The 22355-nt window shown below is 41.6% G+C and overlaps 1 protein-coding gene across 2 annotated transcripts in view; it reads left to right on the top strand.

The window, feature by feature from the left end:
• CHST9 (carbohydrate sulfotransferase 9) overlaps positions 1 to 22355 on the top strand; it is a 247855-nt gene that overhangs the window by 55165 nt on the left and 170335 nt on the right. Inside the window, exon 1 of one of the 2 annotated variants that reach the window (XM_055559153.1) lies at positions 5536 to 5619. The exons of the other annotated variant lie outside the window; for it this stretch is intronic. The gene's annotated coding sequence lies outside the window, so the exon portion shown is untranslated. Of the gene's footprint in view, positions 1 to 5535; positions 5620 to 22355 lie in introns of those variants that run through there. 2 annotated transcript variants of the gene reach the window in all.

Here is a 22355-nt window from a genome sequence, read left to right on the forward strand (position 1 = left end):
ACGGACAGAGAAGACTGGCAGGCTACAGTCCATGGGGTTGCAAAGAGTTGGACACTACTCAGCGACGAAACAACAACAGGGAACACAGCCGGATAAGGGTGGGGATCGACTCCAAGAACAAGCAGGAGGAGCCAGCAAATGCAAAGATTTCAGAAAACCAGGGCTGTTTGGGAATTTATAAGAAATGCTGTTTACCTCTGACACAGATAAGTTAGGACATATTCATACTTCTTTTCCTCACAGTTACTGGAGGAGTAGGAATGAATCTTCATTAAACAAATGCATGAATGAAAGAATGAATGAAATCAGATAAATTAAATGTGGAATCAGATATTGGAACCACTTCTTGAAGGGTATTGAATAACAGGCTAAGGAGTTTCATGTTTACCTGGTAGGCAATAGGCTGTTTAAGACCTTTATGCCCGGAAACATGATCAAAATTACATCTTCCCTATTGGACAAATGTGGGAATAGGCTTGTTATATTAACCCAGTCAGAACTCAATGCTTAATTTGTGGGTCTCAGAGCAAAATAAAAATGTAAGACCCCTTGTTCAAACATTATTAAGACTTTTTAATAAAGCCATAAGGACTGAGCAAAGAAGAGAAGCTACAGGCAAAGGAGAAAAGGAAAGATATACCAATTTGAATGCAGAGTTCCAAAAAATAGCAAGGAGAGATAAGAAAACCTTCCTCAGCGATCAATGTAAAGAAATAGAGGAAAACAATAGAATGTGCAAGACTACAGATCTCTTCAAGAAAATTAGAGATACCAAAGGAACATTTCATGCAAAGATGAGCACAATAAAGGACAGAAATGGTATGGACCTAACAGAAGCAGAAGATACTAAAAAGAGGTGGCAAGAAAATACAGAAGAACTGTACAAAAAAGATCTTCATGACACAGGTAACCACAATGTTGTGATCACTCACCTAGAGCCAGACATTCTGGAATGTGAAGTCAAGTGGGCCTTAGGAAGCATCACTAGGAACAAAGCTAGTGGAGGTCATGGACTTCCAATTGAGCTATTTCAAATCCTAAAAGATGGTGTTGTGAAACTGCTGCACCCAATATGCCAGCAATTTTGTAAAACTCAGCAGTGGCCCCAGGACTGGAAAAGATCAGTTTTCATTCCAATCCCAAAGAAAGGCAATGCCAAAGAATGTTCAAACTACCGCACAATTGCACTCATCTCACACACCAGCAAAGTAATGCTCAAAATTCTCCAAGCCAGGCTTCAACAGTACATGAACTGTGAAGTTCCAGATGTTCAAACTGGATTTATAAGAGGCAGAGGAACCAAGATCAAATTGCCAATATCCATTGGATCATCGCAAAAGCAAGAGTTCCAGAAAAATATCTTCTTTTGCTTTATTGACTACGCCAAAGCCTTTGACTGTGCAGATCACAACAAACTGTGGGAAATTCTGAAAGAGATGGGAATACCAGACCACCTGACCTGCCTCCTAAGAAATTTGTATGCAGGTTGAGAAGCAACAGTTAGAACTGGACATGAAACAACAGACTGGTTCCAAATTGGGAAAGGAGTACGTCAAGGCTGTATATTTTCACCCTGCTTATTTACCTTAAATTGGAGTACATCATGCGAAATCCTGGCCTGGATGAAGCACAAGCTGGAATCAAGATTGTTGGGAGAAATATCAGTAACCTCAGATATGCAGATGACACCACCCTTATGGCAGAAAGCAAAGAAAAACTAAAGAGCCACTTGATGAAAATGAAAGAGGAGAGTGAAAAAGTTGGCTTAAAACCCAATATTCAGAAAACTAAGATCATGGTCCCATCACCTCATGGCAAGTAGATGGGGAAACAATGGAAACAGTGAGAGACTATTTTTTTGTGCTCCATAATCACTGCAGATGGTGACTACAGCCATGAAGTTAAAAGACATTCTCTCCTTGGAAGAAAAGCTGTGACCAACCTAGACAGCATATTAAAAAGCAGAGACATTACTTTGCCAACAAAGGTCCATCTAGTCACGGCTATGGTTTTTCCAGTAGTCACGTATGGATGTGAGAGTTGGACTATAAAGAAAGCTGAGGGCTGAAGAATTGATGCTTTTGAACTGTGGTGTTGGAGAAGACTCCTGAGAGTCCCTTGGACTGCAGGGAGATACAACAAGTCCAGCCTAAAGGAAATCAGTCCTGAATGTTCATTGGAAGGACTGATGCTGAAGCTGAAACTCCAATACTTTGGCCACCTGATGGGAAGAACTGACTCATTGGAAAAGACCCTGATGCTGGGAAAGATTGAAGATGGGAGGAGAAGGGGACGACAGAGGATGAGATAGTTGGATGGCATCACCGACATAATGGACATGAATTTGAGTAAACTCTGGGAGTTGGTGATGGACAGGGAGGCCTTGCATGCTGCAGTCCATGGGGTCACTAAGAGTCAGACACGACTGAGCAGCTGAACTGAACTGAAGGATTTAAGACAGCTGCAGCAGAGGTTAAGCATGAAGTCCTTAAAGCAGATGTGAGCCCACTGCTTCTGAGAAATAAATTTACTGGGACCAGTGTTAATTGTCAAACTTTGGGCAGATGGTAGCTATAAGAGAGTTCTAAATATAATTTAAGACAACTATCATTATTTGATTTATTCTCTAGCAGACATTAGCTTTTCTGTTATTAACTCTTTACGTGCCAAGATAGGCAGAAAGTGCTGAGACAAGAAGCTTCTTCCCATGAAATAATTGATTTTAAAGTCACTAACATTTCAAAGGCACTGGCACTTTAAATGCCAGGCTGTGTTCTCCTGATTTATTTAACTCATCATTCTTGAAATAATTTGTTTTGTACTTCTTCCTGGACTGAAATAGGAACTACGCTATTTGGTTTACTGATATTCGAGTTAGATCAGTATTCATTTTGTTGCAATTCATGTCTGGTGCTTCTCTCATCAATGAGGTAGTCCCCCAAAAGGGTTTTCATGTATCTGCTTAATCTTCATTTTCCTGTCTTACTTCTGTTTTTCGTTGTAGCAATCTAAGGAAGGTTTATCAAAAAATCACAGTGAATTAGTATAGCTGGAATTTAGAAATTAGTCTCACTGCCTATAACCTCTAGGATATCAACAGATGATCTAGAGTACATTCACTCACGTATAGCAGACTTATTGTCCTGCTATCTGTATAAGAGTTGACATCTATAATCCATCATGAGTTCATGCTTGGTACAGTATGCTGATTTTGTGTTTAATATGAATGTGGGAATAAGATTGGCTTTGGGGGAAAAAATTATATCATTCTGGTTTTTAAATTTTTTTATTGAAGTATAGTTAATTTACAATGTTTTAGGTTTCAAGTTAAAACATTACAATGTTTTAGTTTCAAGTATGAAAGTGAATAGTTTCACATATTTCAAGCATGAAAGTGAAAGTTGCTCAGTCATGTCCGACTCTTGGCAACCCCATGATCTGTACAGTCCATGGAATTCTCCAAGGCAGAATATTGGAGTGCGTAGCCATTCCCTTCTCCAGGGGATTGAACCCAGGTCTACCCACATTGCAGGTGGATTCTTTACTGTCTGAGCCACCAGGGAAGCCCTATGTCAAATATAGCAATCTGATTTAGTTATACAAGTATATATACACACATATGTATATATACATATAGGTATTCTTTTTCAGATTATTTTCCATTATAGGTTATTACAAAATTTTGAGTAGAGTTCTCTGTGTTACACAGTCGGTCCTTGTTATTTATCTATTTTATATATAGCAGTGTATACCTAGGGCTTCCCTGGTGGCTCTGTCAGTAAAGAATCTGCCTGCAATGTAGAAGACCCTGGTTTGATCCCTGGGTTGGGAAGAACCTCTGGAGAAGGGAATGGCAGCCCACTTCATTAGTCTTGCCTGGAGAATCCCATGACAGAGGAGCCTGGCAGGCTATACAATCCATGGGGTCACAGATTGGACGCAACTGAAGGACTAACACTTGCACTTTCTTCAGTGCGTATCTGTTAATCCTGAACTCCTAATCTTTCATTCTGATTCTTAAAAAGTTACATATTTTCTTATTTTTCCACGTGAAGGGCTTATAAAAAATTCTTAGAAGTGCTTGCAGTTGTCTCACAAACATATTGAGCCAGAGAAGTGGAGACAAGACCGTGCTCTACGTGGCATAACTGCTTCTTTGAGCTATGAAGATATCTTAGGGGACTGCAAGGTATATTAGAGAGCTTAGGGACTATGGGGACATGGCACTAATTTACATACAGTATTCATTCATGAGTCTAAAAGGAGCAGAAAATCTTGAAGCTTTTCAACAATTTGGAGTGTGACTGGCATAACTTTGTTCAGTAGTCAGAAACCACTTTTAGAAAACAAATAATTGGAACTGTATCTCATAAAGAAATTATCCTTGTCTCTCTTTATTCCTCTTACTTTCTCCAGATTAACTTCCACAAAATATTTGTGTTGTCTGTGGGATCTTATTATCACTTCATTACTGTTCCTTGTAGGGGGATGATTGAGGTTGAGAGAGAAAAACAAGCAGTCAGAGTTGGAGAAGTAATCATTTATGAGAGTCTTCTGAGTATGAAAGAGAGGGAAAGTGGATCATTTTTAAAGAGTCCCCAAAGTAATATAATATGCAATAGTTATAGCTTGCTTGTTTTCTCACAGATTATAAAAAAAAATCTGCTTTGTGTTTCAGATCATGCCCTAATGTTGCTGCAGTAAAATGATTGAGGGGCAGAGGGGCTTCATAAACTAAAAACCGGATAGATATTCCCAGAATAATCAAGCAGCCTGCCAATCTACATATATTAGATTTAACACTCTTAAGCTCACTATAACTACTCCTTTTTAAATTCTAATTGTATAAAGTGGTATTCAAGACCTATAGAAAAATGGAGATGGGTGGACGACTAGAAACACTGACTTTTTCATAAAAATGATAAATGGAAAAGAAATATTTTGGGTACTATTGCTGCTTTGAAATTAATAAAATTGAGTTAGTATCAATAGTTGAATTCCTTGACCCTGTTGTAAGAAGGCTTTTTATATTCCTTTGGTTTTCTTTCTTCCATTTTAGATTTCTAAAGAAGAGGAAAATGTCAGATAGTAGTGTGTTGTTACTGCCACAAAATATTATTGAAGCATAACTACCAAACCAGAAAGCATTGCCCCGTAAATTTAATGCAGTGTCAGTTTTGATCTAGGTATTTTGCTCTCCAAAGAGATGCTTAATCTCCTAAACAAAATTGAACTGAATAGATTTAAAAAAAAAAAAGTCTGTAGTGGTAACATGGAGAAGGCAATGGCAACCCACTCCAGTACTCTTGCCTGGAAAATCCCATGGATGGAGGAGCCTGGTGGGCTGCAGTCCATGGGGTCGCAAAGTGTCAGACACGACTGAGCGACTTCACTTTCACTTTTCACTTTCATGCATTGGAGAAGGAAATGGCAACCCACTCCAGTGTTCTTGCCTGGAGAATCCCAGGGACGGGGGAGCCTCATGGGCTGCCATCTATGGGGTTGCACAGAGTCGGACACGACTGAAGCGACTTCAGAGCAGCAGCAGCAGCAATGGTAACATGTCAACATGTCAGTACAGTTTGCCAACCAAATAACCAATAAGGAACATTCCCATAGGTGAGTATATGAATTTGAAACTTTGGTTGAACTAGGAAAATATTGATCAGGTGGTACAGTGATAAATGGTACTTACCTTCAAGAGGCAATTAGAAAGTTGGATCATACTACTTGAATTTAATGTTTTGAACATAGAAAATTTAGTCTTAATAATAACAACAAAAAATCAGAGGCATCCAGTGGGAATTTGCTGTGTGACTCAGGAAGCTCATACCAGCGCTCTGTGATAATCTAGAGGGTGGGAGGGAGGGAGGTGGGAGGGAGGTTCTAGAGGGAGGGGACACATGTATACCTATGGCTGATTTGAGGTGTTGTATGGCAGGAACCAACACAATTATTAAAGCAGTTATCCTCCAATTAAAAATGGATCAAAAAAATAAGAGACTTCAAGACCAAAAGAGATCATACACATGAAAAAGAAACCGCTACAAAAATGTAGTGAAAATGAACGTGAAGATGCTCAGTCGTATCTGACTCCTAGCGACCCCATGGACTGCAGCCTACCAGGCTCCTCTGTCCATGGGATTTTCCAAGCAAGAGTACTGGAGTGGGTTGCCATTGCCTTCTCCAACAAAAATGTAAGGCGTTATTAGAAATAATCATTAGTAAGATTTGAAGATACTTACTAAACATGCTGATTTCCTGGAAGTCATGATATTTTCAAAGTATAATGAGACTTATTTAATCTTTTCTAAATTTATTTTTTAATTGTAGGAAAATTGCTTTACAACATCATGTGGTTTCTGCCATACAGCAATGAGAACCAGACATAGCTATGTATATATCCCCTTCCTTTTGACCTTCCCTCTTTTCCCCTCATCCCACCCTTCTAGGTCATCACAGAGCACCAAGCTTGGCTCCCTGTGTTATATAGCAACTTATAGCTATCTTAATCTTTTTAGAGACTACTCTATTTATCTTTTTAATAACCAAATAAATATACATATGAAATTCAAATAATTTACAATATATAATGAGACATCATTAATGAAAAAAGACAACTAGATTTACGTGAAATTGTGTGTGAAATATCACCAACTATTTAAGCTGCTGCTGCTGCTGCTAAGTCACATCAGTCGTGTTTGACTCTGTGCCACCCCATAGATGGCATCCCACCAGGCTCCTCTGTGCCTGGGATTCTCCAGTCAAGAATACTGGCGTGGGTTGCCATTTCCTTCTCCAATGCATGCATGCATGCTAAGTTGCTTCAGTTGTGTCCGACTCTGTGTGACCCCATGGACAGCAGCCCACAAGGCTCCTCCGTCCACAGGGTTCTCCAGGCAGGAATACTGGAGTCGGTTGCCATTTCCTTCTCCAGAACTATTTAAGGCACTTCATTAAATAATGAATATAGGAAGTATGTGAATAGTTTAGGCATTCTGGGGACAGTGGGATCTTGCCAGGTGTACTGGAATCATATTGATTTTTATTTTACAGTGGCTTGAAAGTTGTGACTTTAGATTTAGCATTTATTGAGAACATAATAGTCAGCATTTCTTCTCGTTTTTATAATAATCCTAAGAGTTTAGTATTATTTCTTCTGTCTTGAACATGAGAAGATAGAAATACATAGGGGAGAGCAGTCAACCCAGATCCTGTAACTTTTAAGTGGGAGAATGAGGATCCAAATGCAAGTCCTCCCCTTACTTTGCCTGTTAACACCCAACAGTTAATAATCAAAACATGCAAATCAGTAGGAGCATTTTAAAAATTTAGTTTCTGCTATTCTTTTTCATTTTCTTTTCCATTATGGTTTATCCCAGGCTATTGAATATACACCCTGTGTTAAATACAGTAGAACCTTGTTGTTATCCATCCTGCATATGAGAGCCTTTTTTTTATAGTTTTTAACCTTTTTATTTCCTTGCCCAGATTCAAAATTCTTCTCTTCTTTTTTAAATTTTTTAATTGGAATATAATTGCTTTACAGTGTTATGTTAGTCTCTTCAGTACAACTATGTGAATCAGCTATATGTATACGTATATTCCCTCCCTCTGGACCTCCCTCCCACTCACCCCTATAGGTCATCACAGGGCACAGAGCTAAGTTCCCTGCCCTATACAGCAGCTTCCTATAGCTATCTATTTTAAATATGGTGCTGGTGGCTCAGATGGTAAAGATCTGCCTGCAATATAGGAGATCCAGGTTTGACCCCTGGGTTGGGAAAATCCTTTGGAGAAGGGAGTGGCAACCCACTCCAGTATTCTTGCCTGGAGAATCCCATGGACAGAGGAGCCTGACAGGCTACAGTCCATGGGGTCACGAAGAGTTGGACATGACTGAGTGACCAACACAGCAATGTTAATATATGTCAGTGCTACTCTAAGTTGACCATTCTTGTGATAACCAAGTAAGCAGACTCCCCACCTCCTGCAAAGTCCAGCGTCCTCTGTCCACCCCAGGGGGCTTATCATTTCTTCTGCTCATCAGCTCTTCCATTCTGTTCTTGGCCTCATAGTCCATATTGTATCTCTGAGAACCACACACACACACAGTGTATCTGTCCAAAACCGTTTGCCATGCTCACGCCATACCATCATGCCTAACTAACTTTCATTGATTTCGGTGGTTCAGAGAATGGGGTTCAGCATGCCACAGAATTGGAAACAACTTACACTGAAAGTAGTCATTGTGGTTCTACGCATTTGTTGGCCTTTTCCTAAAAGGGAATTGCTTATTGGTTATATCTTTCCTTAGGTTCCAACCGATCACTATATTCATATATAAACCTGAACCTGTCCCCTCCTTTTTTAGACCATTTTTCTTTGTACTTTCTTCAGAGTTACTTAACCTTTCAAAAATAATTAATGAATAGCTCCACAGTTCCTCTTATATCGTTATACAGAAAAATCCACCCTTCCTTTTCTGCATGCTCTCAACTAAACTATCCCAGAAATCTCACTTTCATAACCAAAATGGGTTTTTAAGGCACCAGGGAATTTTCCTAAAGAACCAGTTTCCCTAGCAATGGCATTCTGCCACTCCCCTGGAAGACAAAAAGCGGTTTCCATTTGTTTTGTTTTTAATAGCAAATCCTATTTTGTTACCTAAGTATTTTCAGAGCATGTTTATTTTCACACAATGGTCATGAAAAATGCAAGATGATAAAAATAAGGTCTAAAATTCTTGTTTTTCCAGAATTGGGAAAAAATAATCCCAAAGACCTTTGTATTCCTTTGAAAGCAGACCAGATTCAGACCAAATGATTGTGGAGTATACATCACCAGCAAACCTTTTCAATTTCCATGTCTTTTTTTATTTTGTTTTTAATTGGAGGATAATTACAATATTGTGATGGTTTCTGCCATATATCAGCATGAATCAGCCATATCTTTTTAATTCAATTCCACGGAATTATTCAGCCTTTGGGTTGAAATAGTAAGATGTTTATTGAAGAGTTTTCTGTCCCTTAAATGCAGGAAAAAAAGCTCCAGTGGTGGGTCTTGTCTCTCCCCTCGGGTGGATACATTACAGCCCTTATTTGTGTTCACTAAACATCTTGCCAGGGGACACATACCCCATGTGTCCTGCTAAGGAGGTGGTGTGCAAACGCTTGAAATGCTTGAGATGACAAATAGCCCAGCAGCTCTGGCCTCTTCTCCTCCTGCCCTATGCCACTGGCAGTCTATTTCAAATTTTGTGTGCATTGTTGGGTGAACATGTACCCATGAGTGCCAGCCTCACCCCAAGCAGTGTCCTCTTGAATACGGGATTAAGCGAAAGTCTCTGGGAACCAGCCAGAGAATGAAAATGTGCCTCATCACCAGAGGCATGATCAGCTGAACACCAGAAACCTCTACATTCCATGCTTCTTTGAAATGTTTATGATGTCATATGCAATTCTGTCAGATATTTCTGAAATGGCAAGAAAATAAAAATATGCACCAACCGTATTTCTTTACATGAATAGTTCACTGAGCCATGGGGGCATCATTTGGACACTCAGGTTTTGAACTGTCTTGAGTTGAAGCTACCCTGGTCATTTGGTTTAAAGCCCAAATGGTATTTTGCACCACAAAAATGAATCTTAGGAATAAGATTTGTGTGGCTGTGTTAATAATCCTGGTGGCATCCAGATGGGTAGATATTGTTGGAAGCCAGCCAGACACAGCAACCTGGCTTCATCAGGCTGACTCTGGAAATGATGGCAGAACTCACAACCTGATTTTTTTCTTCATTTTAAGGCGTGGCTGTTACAGCCGTGTGATTTGGATTTGTAAGATTTTGTTCATCTTTTGAAATGAAAGAGTGTTTTCTGTTTCTGTGTTATCACTTTTTCAGGATTTCCTACCAGTTTCTCAGGAACTGACGTCACCCTGCCTATTAATACTCAGGTGTGATTTTTTCCCCAAAATATTTGTCAGTGTCACAACGGTGTAAAAAAAAAGTTATCAAAGTGTTTTCTATAGATGTTCAGCATTCTGGGAGAAATCTCTTAGGTATTCCTGAGAGTATAAGTGGGTCATATTCTTGTTGTGTTAGTCGCTCAGAGATGTCCAACTCTTTGCAACCCAATGGACTGTAGCCCCCAGGCTCCTCTGCCCATGGAATTTCCCAGACAAGAATACTGGAGTGTGCCATTTCCTCCTTCATGAGATCTTCCTGACCCAGGGATCAAACCCAGGCCTCCTGCGTTGCAGGCGGATTCTTTACCACTGAGCCACCAGGGAAGCTCATAAGTGGGTCGTACACACATGGAAATGACATCTCCCTTTCCAAAACAGCCCCAGGAAAGCTGAAAGCAACACTAGAAAGGTCTACAACCCCGCTGGCCTCCCCTCCACTGCCCTCACCCAGATTTAAATATTGTTGGTTCAACTGGAAGACAAAAAAACTAAAATTTACCCCCTAAAATGCAAATCACCTTGCAACTTTTTTCAGAAATCTGTAACAGATAGTGAATTGGGGAATTTAAAATCAAAGTGACAGATTGGGGCTATGTAAGCAACCAGTTCAGATAACGTTATGAAAAATAAAACTTACATATTTTGCACAACAAAGGAAAAAGAATAGAACTGACCCATTTCCAAAAAACTTCAGAGAACATTTTATACAAATGACGGTGGATCATCTCTATTTTATAAGACCATGTGAGAAGAAAAAGCCTACCCTGTTCCACTTTATTTACTTTATACCAGCATATAGTGTTTATTAAGAGTGTTTTCAGTTCAGTTCAGTTCAGTCACTCAGTCGTGTCCGACTCTTTGCGACCCCATGAATCACAGCACGCCAGGCCTCCCTGTCCATCACCAACTCCCAGAGTTCACTCAGACTCACGTCCATTGAGTCAATGATGCCACCCAGCCATCTCATCCTCTGTCCTCCCCTTCTCCTCCTGCCCCCAATCCCTCAGTGTTTTTGATACACAGATAAATTTAACAATGATTCATTTATAAAGAAGTTGATTGAATTTCATTTTTGTATTTTACCCACCTAGAGTAAGCTTTGCTAAGAATTTTGGGGATAGGAAATGGAAACTTTACAAATAAAAAGGCTAATTTAATATAATCTGTATCTTTCGGTTTTGTACAGAAAAATCTGAGGAATCATATGTGATAAACAGTGTGATCTTTTAAAGTCCTAGATTCAAATCCAGAATCTAACCTTTACTGGGTAAACTTAGGCAAATTCACCTTTCTGAGCCTTTGTTTTTTCCTCATTTATAAGCTATGGATAAAGTACCTTCCCCTGCCTCCCCTTGGACTGTTGTGAGAATTCAGTGAGGCTGTGTTTACAGGCTCATCATTTCTATGTGGGCTTCGCAAGTGGCGTTAGTGGTATAAGAACCCGCCTGCCAATGCAGGAGACGTAAGAAATATGGGTTTGATCCTTGGGTCAGGAAGATCCCCTGGAGGAGGGCATGGCAACCCACTCCAGTATTCTTGCCTGGAGAATCCATGGATAGAGGAACCTGGTGGGCTACAGTCCATAGGGTTGCTAAGAGTCAGACAGGACTGCGCAACTTAGCACAGCACATTTCTGTGCACTCTTCAGAAATACACTCCGTGTTTGTGTCATGACAGGCCTGCCCTGTGATTGCTGCATCTGGGGCAGGAGAGCCAGTGGAAGCCCCGTTTTCTTAAGCCTCCATCACAGCTGCTCCAGCATTGTAAAGGGCCTCACTCACATGCATTGGGACAAGTCTATACACATATTTGCCAAGCCCCAAGCATCCTTTGAACACCCCCCTACAAGCCTGGTACCAATGGTGCAGTCTGGTCCCCGCCTCCACCTTCTAGAGTTCTAATCTGAGCAGAAAGCCCATACAGACCCTGTAGGGCCTCAAGGATGTTTGACCAGGAAATTCTGGCATCCCAGGTGCTCAGTGCATGGTCCAGGTAAGCAATGGAATCTGTGGGCAAACATGTTGGTCCTTTCTTTCCTGTGTGAGGTGACCTGTGTGGAAAAGTGCAAGACCAGACCCTTTAAAGTGTAGTCCCAGCAGGGGAGCAGCCTTACCCCAAATTCCTGGAACTAGCTTAAAATGCTCTTACCTTTCCTTCAGGTTTTAATTTTAGTTCATTTAGCATAGACTTTGTAGCTAAGTGAGTTTCCTGGTGGCTCAGATGGTAAAGAAACCACCTGCAATGCAAGAGACCAGGGTTTGATCCGTGGGTCAGGAAGATCCTCTGGAGAAGAGAATGGCTACCCACTCCAGTATTCTTGCCTGGAAAATTCCATGGACAGTGGAGCCTGGTGGGCTATAGTCCATGGAGTCACAAAGAGTTGGACACAACTGAGAAACTAACAATATTCATTATGTAGCTAAATAATTATTTTGCCTCCCTAGTTTATTTAACATTGGATACCATTATTCTGTGCTTGACCCGTATACAATATAGGATGCTTTCAGCTGCAAGTACCTAAAAAATGTCACTTAAACACAAAAAGGTTAGATAACCCATAAAAAGAAATCTCGGGCTGGGGTGGTTCCGGGGTACATGAGTTCAGAGCCTTTGAGACACCTTCCTGGGATCTGTTCCCTTCAGTCATCCTTGCAGTGGGTGGTGTTATCCTCCTGTCCCAACATCATTCCCAGATGCAACAACATCCACTGAAGGAAAATGTGATATTTTCCCCTACCTGTCATTTGTTATTGGCATGGGAAACCTTGCCATGAAATTCTTGAAAAGAATTCATCTGACATGTCATTGGCCAGAAATGTCAAATGACCACCTAAAGCAAGGGGAATGGGACCACGATGATTACTTTATGTCAGTCATGTTTCATCCGTGTCATCCATGTGATTGGAGCGCCGAGTACCAGCATTGAACAAGAGGGGCATGACTGGAGGGCAGGCACTCAGCTGTGCCTGCCGTAGTAAACAAGCTAGAAGTTACTCCCCTCCCCAGAAGTGCCAGACTCTGAGTCCTGTGCAAATCTAAGCTTGCAGTGGCTGAAGCTGGTGAGAAGACTCCTCTCAATGCTCCCACTCCTTTCCTGTGTTGACCTGTGCCCTCCTCCAGGGATGCTCCTCTTCCTGTCTTTCTGGGTGCCTGCATACTAAGTCGCTTCACTTGTGTCCTACTCTGTGTGACCCTATGGATTGTAGCCTGCCAGGCTCCTCTGTCCATGGGCAAGAATACTGAAGTGGGTTGCCGTGCCCTCCTCCAGGGAACCTTCCCAACCCAGGGATCGAACCCAGGTCTCTTGCTTCTCCTGCATTGGCAGACGGATTCTTTACCACTCGTGCCACATAGGAAGCCCCATCTATCTGGGTAAACTGCATCAAAGGGAGCTTCCCTTTCCACGGTCTCAGTGCCTGGTTTACTTTTTCTGAAATCAGCATCTCACACTGAACATCAATGAAAGATTTTGCCAGAAAATAGCTTATTGCCTTAGGTGTTCAGATGATATTTATTTCCCTTCCCTCCTCCAGTGTCTTCCGCTATGTCTCTGTTATTAGGTAAAGGCCCACTCCAGCCCCTGCAGGAGGCTGCATCCATTGTACCAGTTGACAGTCTCTGCTTTCCACAGCCCTTCCCTTGACCGTGAATTTCTTGCTTACCTTTTTTTTAAAAATTAATTTCTGTTGAAGTATAGTTGCTTTATGGGCTTCCAGGTGGCTTGAAGTGAAATGAAATCACTCAGTCATGTCCCACTCTTTCCGACCCTGTGGACTATAGCCCACCAGGCTCCTCCGTCCATGGGATTCTCTAGGCAAGAGTACTGGAGTGGGTTGCCATTTCCTTCTCCAGGGGGTCTTCCCGACCCAGGGATCGGACCCAGGGATTAAACCCAGGTCTTCCGCGTTGCAGGCAGACGCTTTAACCTCTGAGCCACCAGGGAAGCCTAGTGAGTGGTGGCTTCAGTTCAGTTCAGTTCAGTCGCTCAGTCGTGTCCGACTCTTTGCGACCCCATGAATCACGGCACGCCAGGCCTCCCTGTCCATCACTAACTCCCGGAGTTCACCCAGACTCATGTCCATCAAGTCAGTGATGCCATCCAGCCATCTCATCCTCTGTCGTCCCCTTCTCCTCCTGCCCCCAATCCCTCCCAGCATCAGAGCCTTTTCCAATAAGTCAACTCTTCGCATGAGGTGGCTAAAGTACTGGAGTTTCAGCTTTAGCATCATTCCTTCCAAAGAAATCCCAGGGCTGATCTCCTTCAGAATGGACTGTTTGGGTGTCCTTGCAGTCCAAGGGACTCTCAAGAGTCTTCTCCAACACCACAGTTCAAAAGCATCAATTCTTCGGCACTCAGCCTTCTTCACAGTCCAACTCTTACATCCATATGTGACCACAGGAAAAACCATAGCCTTGACTAGATGAACCTTTGTTGGCAAAGTAATGTCTCTGCTTTTGAATATGCTGTCTAGGTTGGTCATAACTTTGCTTCCAAGGAGTAAGCATCTTTTAACTTCATGGCTGCAGTCACCATCTGCAGTGATTTTGGAGCCCCAAAAAATAAAGTCTGACACTGTTTCCACTGTTTCCCCATCTATTTCCTGTGAAGTGATGGGACCGGATGCCATGATCTTCATTTTCTGAATGTTGAGCTTTAAGCCAACTTTTTCACTCTCCACTTTCACTTTCATCAAGAGGCTTTTGAGTTCCTCTTCACTTTCTGCCATAAGGGTGGTGTCATCTGCATATCTGAGGTGATTGATATTTCTCCCGGCAATCTTGATTTCAGCTTGTGCTTCTTCCAGCCCAGCATTTCTCATGATGTACTCTGCATAGAAGTTAAATAAGCAGGGTGACAATATACAGCCTTGACGTACTCCTTTTCCTATTTGGAACCAGTCTGTTGTTCCATGTCCAGTTCTAACTGTTGCTTCCTGACCTGCATACCGATTTCTTCAGAGGCAGGTCAGGTGGTCTGGTATTCCCATCTCTTTCAGAATTTTCCAGTTTATTGTGATCCACACAGTCAAAGGCTTTGGCATAGTCAATAAAGCAGAAATAGATGTTTTTCTGGAACTCTCTTGCTTTTTCCATGATCCAGCGGATCATGGGTTCCTCTGCCTTTTCTAAAACCAGCTTGAACATCAGGAAGTTCATGGTTCACATATTGCTGAAGCCTGGCTTAGAGAATTTTGAGCATTACTTTACTAGCATGTGAGATGAGTGCAATTGTGCGGTAGTTTGAGCATTCTTTGGCATTGCCTTTCTTTGGGATTGGGATGAAAACTGACCTCTTCCAGTCCTGTGGCCACTGCTGAGTGGTGGCTTAGTGAGTGGTAAAGAATCCGCCTGCCAATCCAGGAGACACAAGAGACTCGAGTTTGATCCTTGGGTCAAGAAGATCCCCTGGAGTAGGAAATGGCAACCCACTCCAGTATTCTTGCCTGGAAAATCCCATAGACAGAGGAGCCTAGAGGGCTGCAGTCCATGGGGTCACAAAGAGTAGAACACGCCTGAGCGACTGAGCGCACAGCACAAACCTAATTGCTGTACCGTGTTGTAGTAGTTTCTGCTCACAGCAGAGTGAATCACCTGTTAACGTTTACATGTATCCCCTCCTCTTTGGATTTCCTTCCCATTTACGTCACCACAGAGCATTGAGTGGAGTTCCCTGTGCTATACAGTAGGCTCTCACTAGTTATCTATTCTGTACATGGTACCAATAGTGTATATATGCCAATCCCAATCTCCCAATTCCTCCCACGCCCACCCTTTCCCTTCATATCCATACATTCGTTCTCTACGTCTGTGTCTGTATTTCTGCTTTGATCCTATGATCCTCTGTACCGTTTTTCTAGATTCCACATATATGCATCAATATGCGATATTTCGTTTTCTCTTTCTGACTTACTGCACTCTGTATGACAGCCTGTAGATCCATCCCCCTCTCTGCTCGCTGTTTACAGTGCGCTGCGAACATAAAGTACTAAACGCCCCACTCACCACACCACAGGGGCTCAACAGCATTCCTCTCTCATTGCTTTCTCCGAGGGACCCAGGTATTGGCGAGCCTCTTCCCCTACACATAAAATGGACTAGATCATTAACAACTTTTCTTATAAACTTTTGAGTAGTCAACCAGCTCTACAGAGGATAGTTTTACCAGATCACGAAGTAAAGTACGCTGCAAAGCCTGAAAACAGTAAATCCACAGCCACTCATCTAAGCACACTTTCTTCCTTGTCTTCCTTCAGTCCATGAAATAAGAGCTTCCCTGAATGTCTGAGGCCCAAACCTTTGATGCAGGTCAGTGTGAAGGAAAGATGAGTATGATGAGGATTTTTTTAAAGATTAAAAAAGAAAAAACTCAGGGCTAGAGGGAATGAAAATGGTGCTGACATCTCAAAGAGTAAAATGAAGCTCACCTCTGGCCTCGAAAAGCTTTCTTCACAGGCTAATGAGGAGATGATTAAGAGGATGAGAGAGTAGTGAAATATGCTCGTTTCCTTCAGATGAAAAGCTGGGCAGGACTGTGTCCATGAGCCAAATAAATTGTGTTTAAAGTGAACCAACTCCGACTTCACAAGCATTGGGTCTGACTGGCCTCGTATCATTACCTTTCTTAATGAAATGTTTCCCCTTGTCGCCTTCATACAGAAAATGAACCCTAAATAATATTAAAGCCCTCAATTCAATATAGATTCTACCAGTTTATCCTTTAAAAGTAAATCTACCCAGGGTAAGAAAGATAATTTTAAATTATTTAGCAGAAATGGCTGTTGAATGTTTTCAGTGGTTCGGTTCAAAGGGTTTCTGTATAATTCCAGCCATAAACGAGAAAGTTTTTGAAGCTTGGATGAATATTTAAATGTTGTTGTTTTAAATGGGTGCCTCATTTGATGGTTTACAAGTTCTGAAAAGACGCTACATAATGGGCAAGTTGCCACTTTTGATTGACAATCTGGACAAAGGGTAATATTGTAATACTTTTTATAAAACCAAAGTACATATTAATCTACATAGATTCTACATAAAATTAACCACACTGTTACTAATAATAGGGTTTTTTGTGAAAAGCAATAAGTTTAAATGCTAAAATAATGAAACATATCTATAGGTATAGTTGAACAAGCCATCTTAGGAAAGAAGGAATCTAGGTGAGCCTTGCTTTATGGGAAAAAAATCAATATGTGTTGATAGGTGTGTGTGTGTGTGTGTGTGTGTGTGCTCAGTCGCTTTAGTCATGTCCCACTCTCTGTGACCCTAAGGACCATAGCCCACTAGGATCCTCTGTTCATGGTATTCTCCAGACAAGAATACTGGAGGGAGTTGCCATGTCCTCCTCCATGGGATCTTCCTAACCCAGGGATCGAACCCATGTCCCCTGCATCTCCTGTATGCAGGTGGATTCTTGACCCACTGAGCCACCTGGGCAGCTCATATTGATCGGTACATCAATAATTCCTGCTATCAGAATAGCAAAGGAGCTGTTTTTATTATCTTTCAATGTGTAACAAAGTATGCCAAAACTTAGTGGTGTAACACACATTCATTTTGCTTGCAGTTTTGTAGGTTAGGAATTTGTAAAATTCCTGGGCAATATGTCTACTCCATGTGGTGTTCACTCAGGTGACTGGAATTGGAAAATCCACTTCCAGGATGGCGTCATCACCACACATGTTTGGCACCTAGGCTGGCATGGCTGGAACAGTAGTTGTTGGTCATTTTTGGTTCAGGCAGTTTGCTTTCCACCGGGCCTGTAGGTGTGGCTAGCTTGAGCTTCCTCACAGCATGGTGGTCTCAAGGGCTTTTCTCAGAGCAAGTATCAAAGACTCAGGAAGTGGGAGCTACCTGATTTTCAAGTCCCAAGCCAAAAAGCTGGCAGTTCCAGTGTAATCTACTCTTTAAGCAATTTATGAAGGCCTGGACAGTTCAGTAGAAAGAAAATCGACTTCACCTCCTAAAGCAAGGTCATTGTTATTCTAGCACAGGAGTGAGTAAGTATGAAGTGAGTGAAGTGAAAGTTGCTCGGTTGTGTCTCTTTGTGACCCCATGGACTATATAGTCCATGGAATTCTCCAGGCCAGAATACTGGAGTGGGTAGCTGTTCCCTTCTCCAGGGAATCTTCCCAATCCAGGGATCGAACCCAGGTCTCCTGCATTGCAGACAGATTGTTTACCAGCTGAGCCACCAGGGAAGCCCAATAAGTATATTATGAATATATGCTTTATTTTGCAAAATAATTCACTCCTGTTTCTTTTATATAATGAAGATTCCAAGGACATCTAGAGTATTCTGTCATTTAAGAATAGTTATTCACATCTAATGTACAAGAAACATATTATTGTACAAAGGAAAGTACAAATGCACACATCTCTGCTTTGGTCAGTAACTGAAGCATATATTAGTAAAACTAGCATTCCCATTTTTCAGAGATGTTTAAGACCTGGCTATCACTAGGTTTGGTTTTTATTTTTATTTTCCTAATCTGACTTCACCATCTAAAAGTCTACCAAAAAAACTTCTGTGCCAATAAAAAACTGCTTCAAAAATGAGGTGCTGAATATCAGAAGGTTTACTCTAAGATTTAATTCACCCGGGCCAGTGTTGGGAATCTGAAAGGAACTATTGCTTGTCACATTAATTACGTGCTTGTTAAGTGGATAAGTGGGAAGATATTCTGTACTTGAAAATTTCCAAGAGAACATAAAACTGTTGTTTCTCCTACAGCTTTTCCTATTTCTCTGCAGAGGGGTCAGCCCAGGAAAAATCTTTGAGTATTCAGTTCTTCTCAGGCTTTCTCCACACGATGACGGATGGCAGACCCCGGAGCTAGGGAGCGCAGATGGAGTGTCAGCCCTGCCAAGGCAGACGGCCAACCTCGGAGGCCCAGATCTATTGGTATTGATATGTTTCTGAAGGGCCAATTTCTGTGGCTCAGTCCACATTGTCTGGAGCTCACAGCAGGCAGTGTGCTCATAACGGCTCTCTCTACCTAAGCATCCTAGCGACACATCAACTCAGCACATAGAAATGGACATAAGAGCAAGTGGAGTTTATCTAAACTTGGAGGACGGCAGAGGGTCCACAGCGGCACAGAGGCTCATCACAGTGTTTACTGAGGCCAGTACCCTTTCAGCATCAGCATAAATCCAGATGTCAATAATAAACTCCTCTGCCTTTATATACAACTGACCAAACAGAAACCATGCAGTTTTTAACAGTCATTTTTAAACTTTTTATTTTATATTGGAGTAAATGCATGCACAGGGCTTCCCTGGTGGCTCAGATGGTAAAAGACCTGGGTTCTATCCCTGGGTCCAGAAGATCCCCTGCAGAAGTAAATGGCAACCTACCCCGGTATTCCTGCCTTGGAGAATTCCATGGACAGAGGAGCCTGGAGGGCTACAGTCCATGGGGTAACAAAGAGTTGGACATGACTGAGCGACTGATACTTTCACTTTTCAAATGCATGCACGCATAGTTGATTACCAGTGTTGTGTTCATTTCAGGTGTGCAGCAGAATGATTCCATTATACATATATATGTATCTACTCTTTTTCAACTTCTCTTCCCATTTAGGTCATTACATAACATTGAGCAGAGTTCCCTGTGCAATACAAAACAACATTTTTCGACTTTCTGGTCTTTACAGTGGCGCCTCTGTTCCTGCCCTATAGTATAGTACTTAAAATAGTACTATTTACCTACCTAACTAAAGAGACCTTTGACCCTTGGAAAAGTCAAGTTGCTTGTTCAAGATCTTACTATTTGTTTTAAGGAGTAAGTTCTGGCAGTGTTGTTCAGCCACTGTATCATGTCCAGCTCTTAGCAACCCCATGAACTGCAGCACGCCAGGTTTCCCTGTCCTTTACCATCTCCCGGAGTTTGCTCAGACTCATGTTCATTGAGTCTATCTCATCCTCTGTTGTCACCTTCTTCCCTTGCCCTCAGTCTTTCCCAGCATCAGGATCTTTTCCACTGAGTCAGCTCCTCACATCAGGTGGCCCAAGTATTGGAGCTTCAGCGTCAGTCCTTCCATTGAACACTCAAGGTTGATTTCCTTTGGGATTGACTGGTTTGATCTCATTACAGTCCAAGGGATTCTCAAGAGTCTTCTCCAACACCACAGTTTGAAAGCATCAATTCTTCAGTGCTCAGGCTTTTGTATGGTCCAACTCTCACATCCATACATGAGTATTGGAAAAACTATAGCTTTGGCTAGATGGACCTTTGTCAGCAAAGTGATGTCTCTGCTTTTAATATGCTGTCTATGTTTGTCATAGCTTTTCTTCCAAGGAGCAAGTGTCTTTTAATTCCATCCCTGCAGTCACCATCCACAGTGATTTTGGAGCCCAAGAAGATAAAATATGTCACTGTTTCCACTTTTTCCCCATGTGTTTGCCAGAAAGTGATGGGATCAGATGCCATGGTCTTAGTTTTTTGAATGTTTAGTTTCAAGTTCTTTTTCATTCTTCTCTTCACCATCATCAAGAGGCTCTTCAGTTCCTCTTTGCTTTCTGCCATTAGAGTGGTATCATCTGCTTATCTCTGGCATTGAGGTCCTCTGGTTTCTAGAAAAGCTCTCCCTTTCTATTTAGGTCATATTAGACTGCTGACAGTTCCATAGCTGCTGGTCAGTACCAGATGTGGGCAGGGATTTGGACCACACACCCTGGGCTCTAATATCATGTCATCTGAGCTTGCAATTGGGGAGAGTCTTGCCATGTCAGTGTGTGTTTCATCAAACCAGTTTGTATTTGGAAAGAGTTACAAATGAGGAGGAGAGAAAAGGAATTCACCAAAGTAAAAAGCTGTTTCTCACTTAGAAATTCTAAGGGAAAGCAAGAGAGACAGAAGTGATGGTAAAAATATCAAGAAACTCTCCAAGGCTGAGGCTAGAGGCTAAGTCACTTCAGTCGTGTCCGACTCTGTGCGACTCCAAGGCTGAGCTTTATAATATTTCTGTAAACAAAGCCACTGACCTTGAGAATATTTAGAAATATTGGATGTTACCAGGGAACGCCTGACATGGAACATTCATAAAGAGAAGCACCTGCCAACATGTGACATTGCTATTCCCCAGGCAGTGAAGTGAGAACCTTATAAATGTGATTGCATTATGCACTCAAAACATTTGGGATTGTTATTAAATTATATTTAATTTAAATATAAATTAAATTATATTATTATTAAAATTTTGTTTAATCCTCACAATTACCCTAAGTAGGAACTAGTATTAACCCCATTTCCAGATAAATACAATTTAAAGACGGTAAATAATGCACATTGATTAAGCAGAAGAGCCCTTCACCAATCTACAGACCTGCCCCAAATTTCTTGTATTGAGAAAAAAAGTGCAAATTTCTGGGTTCATAGTCTAATCCTGCTAGTCACTAACTGGAATCTTGAGCCTCTTTCAAAAAATATTCTGAGACTCTTTCTCCACTGGAAAATGGAAGCCATTTTCATCTACTCCATGAATTGGTGACTGAAATTGGTATGCAGTGAGGGAAGCTTGATGAGATTCCATGACAGAATTTATTATACACTAATGGAAGAAGCTAGAAGAAAAAGTATGTTTTAGAGATTAGTTTATGTCTGATTGTAAAATTACAGGATGTATGTCACATGTGTTTGTGTGTGTGTGTTGGTCACTCAGTCATGTCTGACTCTTTGCAATCCTATGGACTGTATGTAGCCCTCCAGGCTCCTCTGTCCATGGACTTCTCCAGGCAAGAATACTGGAATGAGTTGCCATTTCGTTCTCCATTATGTCACATATGTGTAATGCATTATATGTATGTATATGCATGAAGTGAAAGTTACTCAGTTGGGTCTGACTCTTTGCAACCTCATGGACTGTAGCCTGCCAGTCTCCTATGTCCATGGATTCTCCAGGCCAGAATACTGGAGTGGGAGGCCATTCCCTTCTCCAGGGGATCTTCCCAACTCAGGGATCGAACCCAGGTCTCCCACATTGCAGGCAGATTCTTTACCATCTGAGTCACCAGGGAAGCCCCCAATATATATATGCATACACACACATATATATATGTGTATACCTTCTATTTTTATAAGTGAGAAATCTGTATTCAGGTCAAGAAGCAACAGTTAGAACTGGACATAGAACAACAGACTGGTTCCAAATAGGAAAAGGAGTACGTCAAGGCTGTATATTGTCACCCTGCTTATTTAACTCATATGCAGAGTACATCATGAGAAATGCTGGGCTGGATGAAGCACAAGCTGGAATCAAGATTGCTGGGAGAAATATCAGTAATGCAGATATACAGATGACCCCACCCTTATGTCAGAAAGCAAAGAACTGAAGAGCCTTTTGATGAAAGTTAAAGAGGAGAGTGAAGAAGTTGGCTTAAAACTCAAC

The sequence above is a fragment of the Bubalus kerabau genome, chromosome 21 (genome assembly GCF_029407905.1).
Source record: "Bubalus kerabau isolate K-KA32 ecotype Philippines breed swamp buffalo chromosome 21, PCC_UOA_SB_1v2, whole genome shotgun sequence".
NCBI classification, from domain to species: Eukaryota; Metazoa; Chordata; class Mammalia; order Artiodactyla; family Bovidae; genus Bubalus; species Bubalus kerabau.